Source organism: Prionailurus bengalensis, chromosome A1, assembly GCF_016509475.1.
Source record: "Prionailurus bengalensis isolate Pbe53 chromosome A1, Fcat_Pben_1.1_paternal_pri, whole genome shotgun sequence".
Lineage (NCBI taxonomy): Eukaryota > Metazoa > Chordata > Mammalia > Carnivora > Felidae > Prionailurus > Prionailurus bengalensis.
The window spans coordinates 83,860,297-83,867,932 of record NC_057343.1 but is presented as its reverse complement, the minus strand read 5'-3'; positions in this window follow the sequence as shown (position 1 = coordinate 83,867,932).

Here is a 7,636-nt window from a genome sequence, read left to right as displayed (position 1 = left end):
ATAAAGTTATGGAAAAAGAGGAAGCTGAGAGAAAGAGAGATAAAAAAATCCAGGAGTATGAGGGGAAAATTAGAGAACTAAGTGATACACTAAAAAATAATATACGCATAATTGGTATTCCAGAGGAGAAAGAGAGAGGGAAAGGAGCTGAAGGGGTACTTGAAGAAATTATAGCTGAGAACTTCCCTGAACTGGGGAAGGAAAAAGGCATTGAAATCCAAGAGGCACAGAGAACTCCCTTCAGACGTAACTTGAATCGATCTTCTGCATGACATATCATAGTGAAACTGGCAAAATACAAGGATAAAGAGGAAATTCTGAAAGCAGCAAGGGATAAACGTGCCCTCACATATAAAGGGAGACCTATAAGACTCATGACTGATCTCTCTTTTGAAACTTGGCAACCAGAAAGAATTGGCACGAGATCTTCAGTGTGGTAAACAGAAAAATATGCAGCCGAGAATCCTTTATCCAGCAAGTCTCTCATTTAGAATAGAAGGAGAGATAAAGGTCTTCCCAAACAAAAACTGAAGGAATTTGTCACCACTAAACCAGCCCTACAAGAGATCCTAAGGGGGACCCTGTGAGACAAAGTACCAGAGGCATCACTACAAGCATAAAACATACAGACATCACAATGACTCTAAACCCGTATCTTTCTATAATAACACTGAATGTAAATGGATTAAATGCGCCAACCAAAAGACATAGGGTATCAGAATGGATAAAAAAACAAGACCCATCTGTTTACTGTCTACAAGAGACTCATTTTAGACCTGAGGACACCTTTAGATTGAGAGTGAGGGGATGGAGAACTATTTATCATGCGACTGGAAGCCAAAAGAAAGCTGGAGTAGCCATACTCATATCAGACAAACTAGACTTTAAATTAAAGGCTGTAACAAGAGATGAAGAAGGACATTATATAATAGTTACAGGGTCTATCCATCAGGAAGAGCTAACAATTATAATTGTCTATGCGCTGAATACCGGAGCCCCCAAATATATAAAACAATTACTCATAAACATAAGCAACCTTATTGATAAGAATGTGGTAATTGCAGGGGACTTTAACACCCCACTTACAGAAATGGATAGATCATCTAGACACACGGTCAATAAAGAAACAAGGGCCCTGAATGAGACATTGGATCAGATGGACTTGACAGATCTATTTAGAACTCTGCATCCCAAAGCAACAGAATATACTTTCTTCTCAAGTGCACATGGAACATTCTCCAAGATAGATCATATACTGGGTCACAAAACAACCCTTCATAAGTTTACAAGAATTGAAATTATACCATGCTTACTTTCAGACCACAATGCTATGAAGGCTGAAATCAACCACAGAAAAAAGTCTGGAAAACCTCCAAAAGCATGGAGGTTAAAGAACACCCTACTAACAAATGAGTGGGTCAACCAGGCAATTAGAGAAGAAATTAAAAAATATATGGAAACAAACGAAAATGAAAATACAACAATCCAAATGCTTTGGGACGCAGCAAAGGCAGTCCTGAGAGGAAAATACATTGGAATCCAGGCCTATCTCAAGAAACAAGAAAAATCCCAAATACAAACTCTAACAGCACATCTAAAGGAAATAGAAGCAGAACAGCAAAGGCAGCCTAAACCCAGCAGAAGGAGAGAAATAATAAAGATCAGAGCAGGAATAAACAATATAGAATCTAAAAAAACTGTAGAGCAGATCAATGACACCAAGAGTTGGTTTTTTGAGAAAATAAACAAAATTGATAAACCTCTAGTCAGGCTTCTCAAAAAGAAAAGGGAGATGACCCAAATAGAATAAATCATGAATTAAAATGGAATTATGACAACCAATCCCTCAGAGATACGAACAATTATCAGGGAATACTATGAAAAAATATATGCCAACAAATTGGACAACCTGGAAGAAATGGACAAATTCCTAAACACCCACAGTCTTCCAAAACTCAATCAGGAAGAAATAGAAAGCTTGAACAGACCCATAACCAGCGAAGAAATTGAATCGGTTATCAAAAATCTCCCAACAAATAAGAGTCCAGGACCAGATGGCTTCCCAGGGGAGTTCTACCAGATGTTTAAAGCAGAGATAATACCCCTATCCTTCTCAAGCTATTCCAAGAAATATAAAGGGAAGGAAAACTTCCAGACTCATTCTATGAAGCCAGTATTACTTTGATTCCTAAACCAGACAGAGACCCAGTAAAAAAAGAGAACTACAGGCCAATATCCCTGATGAATATGGATGCAAAAATTCTCAATAAGATACTAGCAAATCGAATTCAACGGCATATAAAAAGAATTATTCACCATGATCAAGTGGGATTCATTCCTGGGATGCAGGGCTGGTTCAACATTCGCAAATCAATCAACATGATACATCACATTAACAAAAAAAAAGAGAAGAACCATATGATCCTGTCAATCGATGCAGAAAAGGCCTTCGACAAAATCCAGCACCCTTTCTTAATAAAAACCCTTGAGAAAGTCGGGATAGAAGGAACATACTTAAAGATCATAAAAGCCATTTATGAAAAGCCCACAGCTAACATCAACCTCAATGGGGAAAAACTGAGAGCTTTTTCCCTGAGATCAGGAACACGACAGGGATGCCCACTCTCACCGCTGTTGTTTAACATAGTGCTGGAAGTTCTAGCATCAGCAATCAGACAACAAAAGGAAATCAGTCATCAAAATTGGCAAAGATAAAGTCAAGCTTTCGCTTCTTGCAGATGACATGATATTATACATGGAAAATCTGATAGACTCCACCAAAAGTCTGCTAGAACTGATACAGGAATTCAGCAAAGTTGCAGGATACAAAATCAATGTACAGAAATCAGTTGCATTCTTATACACTAAAAATGAAGCAATAGAAAGACAAATAAAGAAACTGATCCCATTCACAATTGCACCAAGAAGCATAAAATACCTAGGAATAAATCTAACCAAAGATGTAAAGGATCTGTATGCTGAAAACTATAGAAAGCTTATGAAGGTAATTGAAGAAGATTTAAAGAAATGGAAAGACATTCCCTGCTCATGGATTGGAAGAATAAATATTGTCAAAATGTCAATATTACCCAAAGCTATCTACACATTCAATGCAATCCCAATCAAAATTGCACCAGCATTCTTCTCGAACCTAGAACAAGCAATCCTAAAATTCATATGGAACCACAAAAGGCCCCGAATAGCCAAAGGAATTTTGAAGAAGAAGACCAAAGCAGGAGGCATCACAATCCCAGACTTTAGCCTCTACTACAAAGCTTTCATCATCAAGACAGTATGGTATTGGCACAAAAACAAACACATAGACCAATGGAATAGAATAGAAACCCCAGAACTAGACCCACAAACGTATGGCCAACTCATCTTTGACAAAGCAGGAAAGAACATCCAATGGAAAAAAGACAGTCTCTTTAACAAATGGTGCTGGGAGAACTGGACAGCAACATGCAGAAGGTTGAAACTAGACCACTTTCTCACACCATTCACAAAAATAAACTCAAAATGGATAAGGACCTGAATGTGAGACAGGAAACCATCAAAACCTTAGAGGAGAAAGCAGGTAAAGACCTCTCTGACCTCAGCCGTAGCAATCTCTTACTCGACACATCCCCAAAGGCAAGGGAATTAAAAGCAAAAGTGAATTACTGGGACCTTATGAAGATAAAAAGCTTCTGCACAGCAAAGGAAACAACCAACAAAACTAAAAGGCAACCAACGGAATGGGAAAAGATATTTGCAAATGACATATTGGACAAAGGGCTAGTATCCAAAATCTATAAAGAGCTCACCAAACTCCACAACCGAAAAACAAATAACCCAGTGAAGTAATGGGCACAAAACATGAAAAGACACTTCTCTAAAGAAGACATCCGGATGGCCAACAGGCACATGAAAAGATGTTCAACGTCGCTCCTTATCAGGGAAATACAAATCAAAACCACACTCAGATATCACCTCACGCCAGTCAGAGTGGCCAAAATGAACAAATCAGGAGACTATAGATGCTGGAGAGGATGTGGAGAAACGGGAACCCTCTTGCACTGTTGGTAGGAATGCAAATTGGTGCAGCTGCTCTGGAAAGCAGTGTGGAGGTTCCTCAGAAAATTAAAAATAGACCTACCCTATGACCCAGCAATAGCACTGCTAGGAATTTATCCAAGGGATACAGGAGTGCTGATGCATAGGGGCACTTGTACCCCAATGTTTATAGCAGCACTCTCAACAATAGCCAAATTATGGAAAGAGCCTAAATGTCCATCAATTGATGAATTGAATCAGAAATTGTGGTTTATGTAAACAATGGAATACTATGTGGCAATGAGAAAGAATGAAATATGGCCTTTTGTAGCAACGTGGATGGACCTGGAGAGTGTGATGCTAAGTGAAATAAGCCATACAGAGAAAGACAGATACCATATGGTTTCACTCTTATGTGGATCCTGAGAAACTTAACAGAAACCCATGGGGGAGGGGAAGGGAAAAAAAAAAGAGGTTAGAGTGGAAGAGAGCCAAATCACAAGAGACTCTTAAAACCTGAGAACAAACTGAGGGCTGATGGGGGGTGGGAGGGAGGGGAGGGTGGGTGATGGGTTTTGGGGAGGGCACCTTTTGGGATGAGCACTGGGTGTTGTATGGAAACCAATCTGACACTAAATTTCATATATTAAAAAAAATTTTATTCAAACAAAATAGGCCAATCCCATGGAAGAAAGAAATTTCCAGTTTTGCATAACTTCTTTTAGAATTATTTTTTTAATTTTAAATTTAAGTGACCCTTACTGTCACCCCTAGACCACATTTTTTTGAACTACTTTAGAATGATGCCAGGATTAGATAAGTAGTTCTATGATGAAATTTCCAGGATAATTACAATCTTTTACTTGGGAAAATAATGCACACTCCACTAAAAGGGATGGGCTTTGATTGAGTTTCCTATAGTGCACAAGGTAAATCTTGTAAATTTAGACTAATTGCTAACCTGGGAATTCCTTCTGCAAGATGCTGAAACCTCTTATTAATAAAAAATATTTTGGGCCAATGCCACCTCCATATTCAAGTAGTTAAGAAGTCCTCTCTTCCACTGTTGCCTTACCTAAGGCTTGGACTCAGCTGCTTTGAGGTAGGATCTTAAATTTTCATGGAAGCTAGATCATACATTCCCCAGTGAGTGGGATGTTCTTCAGGCACCACTCTGGAACTTTAGAAAGTCTCTTCAAGATTAAGAAGGATGAATTTATACATTCACTTTTTGGCAACTAGATTATTGGAAAAGGGATACTTTAGCTTAAAATATGGGAGATTGAGGAGAATCTGGTATAGTTTGGAAGGGCATGAATGGGTTTACTGAAGAAGAAACAGGCTTTTAAGAGCCAATTGATTGAAAGAGAGTGCCTAGTATTCATTATGAGTAGTTTTCAAACATTAGTGGGTAGGTGCCAAATATAAGTTACTAAGGGAGAAGCATGGATTTTCCTCTGAATATTTTTGAGGCAAGGATTACCTCCTTCATACATAGTTAGGTATTGTTGAAGGTTTTTTTGTATGCTTGGGAGGGAATTGAGATATGTTAAATGTAAGCCCTGAAAAAACACAGGAAGAGACAGAGACCAAGCTCAGTAAAAGCAAACAAACAACAAAAACCTTCATTATACTTACCGTTCTATTCTTAGAGAAAGAAATCATGTCACAACACCGAGGGCCAAATTACTGGGATGGTCAGAGGCAAAAGGCAGGAATGAGGACACAGTTTTTACTGGGGTTTCTGCTGGAAATATAAGGCCAGACAGGGGAAACTGTTTAGGATTGGCTCGTTTAGGTAATGTTGTCTGACTTTAGTGGTCTCTAGCTGCCTGGTACCTAATTCTGAAATATTTAAGGCAGAGAAATATTTTCTGTAAGGGTGCACATATCAGATAGAGGAGGTCTGAGCCTAGATTGGTTAGTTTTCATATCAAAGGCATGCTTGTAGCTAAGCCCTTTGCTATCTTTTAAAGATTTGGCTAGTTCTGGAAGGGTCAGCCCTTCCATAGTTAGATTTTTTAAGATGCCAGAACATGGTAATATACAGAAAACTTAAAATATCTACATACAGATTATCAGAAAGGATTGGCCCAAGACCTCAACTTCTTGGACAGCACTTTATAAAATGTTGTCTTATCTTACTTGGAAGTCTCTCCTTACAAGAAGCCATGAGGGTCACAAACTGCCTGGACTTATGTGGCTTCTCCCCAAACAACTCCCCATTGTCTTGAAATGTGCCACATCTACCAGCCAGTACCTTGCACAGAACTTCTCCTACATCTCTTTACTTCTCTTCACATAGAGACCACAAGGAGGATCAACACCTCTTACAAAACTTACTCTTCCTTTTTTTTTTTTTTCACTGCAGAGATCCAAAGCTTCTGTCCACAGTGCTCTCCACACCTTGGCTGGATCTTCCATCACTCCCATGTCCTAACTAACAAGGCTGGGTAATAGTGAACCCAGTCTGTGGGTCAGAGTATTTTCTGACTTGAACAGCAGAATGGCCTGAGTCTCATGCAGATAAAATGTTTGTTTGTTTGTTTGTTTTCTCCTTTCTCTTAAAAAAAACACAAAAAAACTCTTGTTTGAAAAGGAAACGGAAAAAAACCTAGACCCTTGAATAGCAGAAAATGATAGTAGAGGAAAGGTTACTTTGTGGGGAATGGAATCTGGGATCTTGTAGTGTGAATTAGTCAAATAACACATTACTTTCAGCAATAGTGTGAACACTAATGTTAAATTTACATATTAGGAGCTGATGTAAACATTAGTTTACGTCATATCAGTTAACATATATTAATCATAAAATATCATTGTATTCATAATGTATATATTGTCATTGCTTAATTACCATTCCAAATATCCTACAATAGTGATTATGTATTTTGACCATGTGTCACATTATTTTTTTTATAAATTTGATTCATTGACAAAGTAAAATATGCTTCTTTGTGTTAAGCCTTTAATGTGCTACTCCTTTAGCATGCTCTGTTCCCAATATACATTCTTTCTTCTTTCTCTCTTTCTGACACACATGCACAAACACAAATACACACAGACACACACACACACACAGGCTAGATCCATTTTTTTTTTAACACAATGAGTCTATGGTTATTTTTGGAATAAAGGATTTGGTTTAAAATTATATCTTTCCTTCAACTTGCATAACCTATTATTATAGGATAAACACTAAAAAAGGATCCATAAGTTAGAAAAATTTCATTCCTTAATCAAAGATATTTGAGGCAATAAGAGTGATTTATTCCTGTGAACACTATGTAGAGTCCAGTATGAGTGTTTGTATAAGATAAAATTATGTAGTCTGTATTTTGATTAAAAAGTAATTTGTTATTAGGTGGTTTTCAGATTGGTAATTTTCTTTGCTATTTAAGTTTTTCATTGTATTTTTAAAGGGATTGTTATTATTGGCAGTTGATTTGGTACTATTAGTAAATGAAATATAAAATCTACAATGTATCTAAGTGGAAAAAATATGGCTGGTCAAGATAAAATTACTGCCTGCCTGGATGAATATTTTAATATTCAACCAGTTATTGTGAAGAACTATAAACACAATTTCATTTGTAAATAT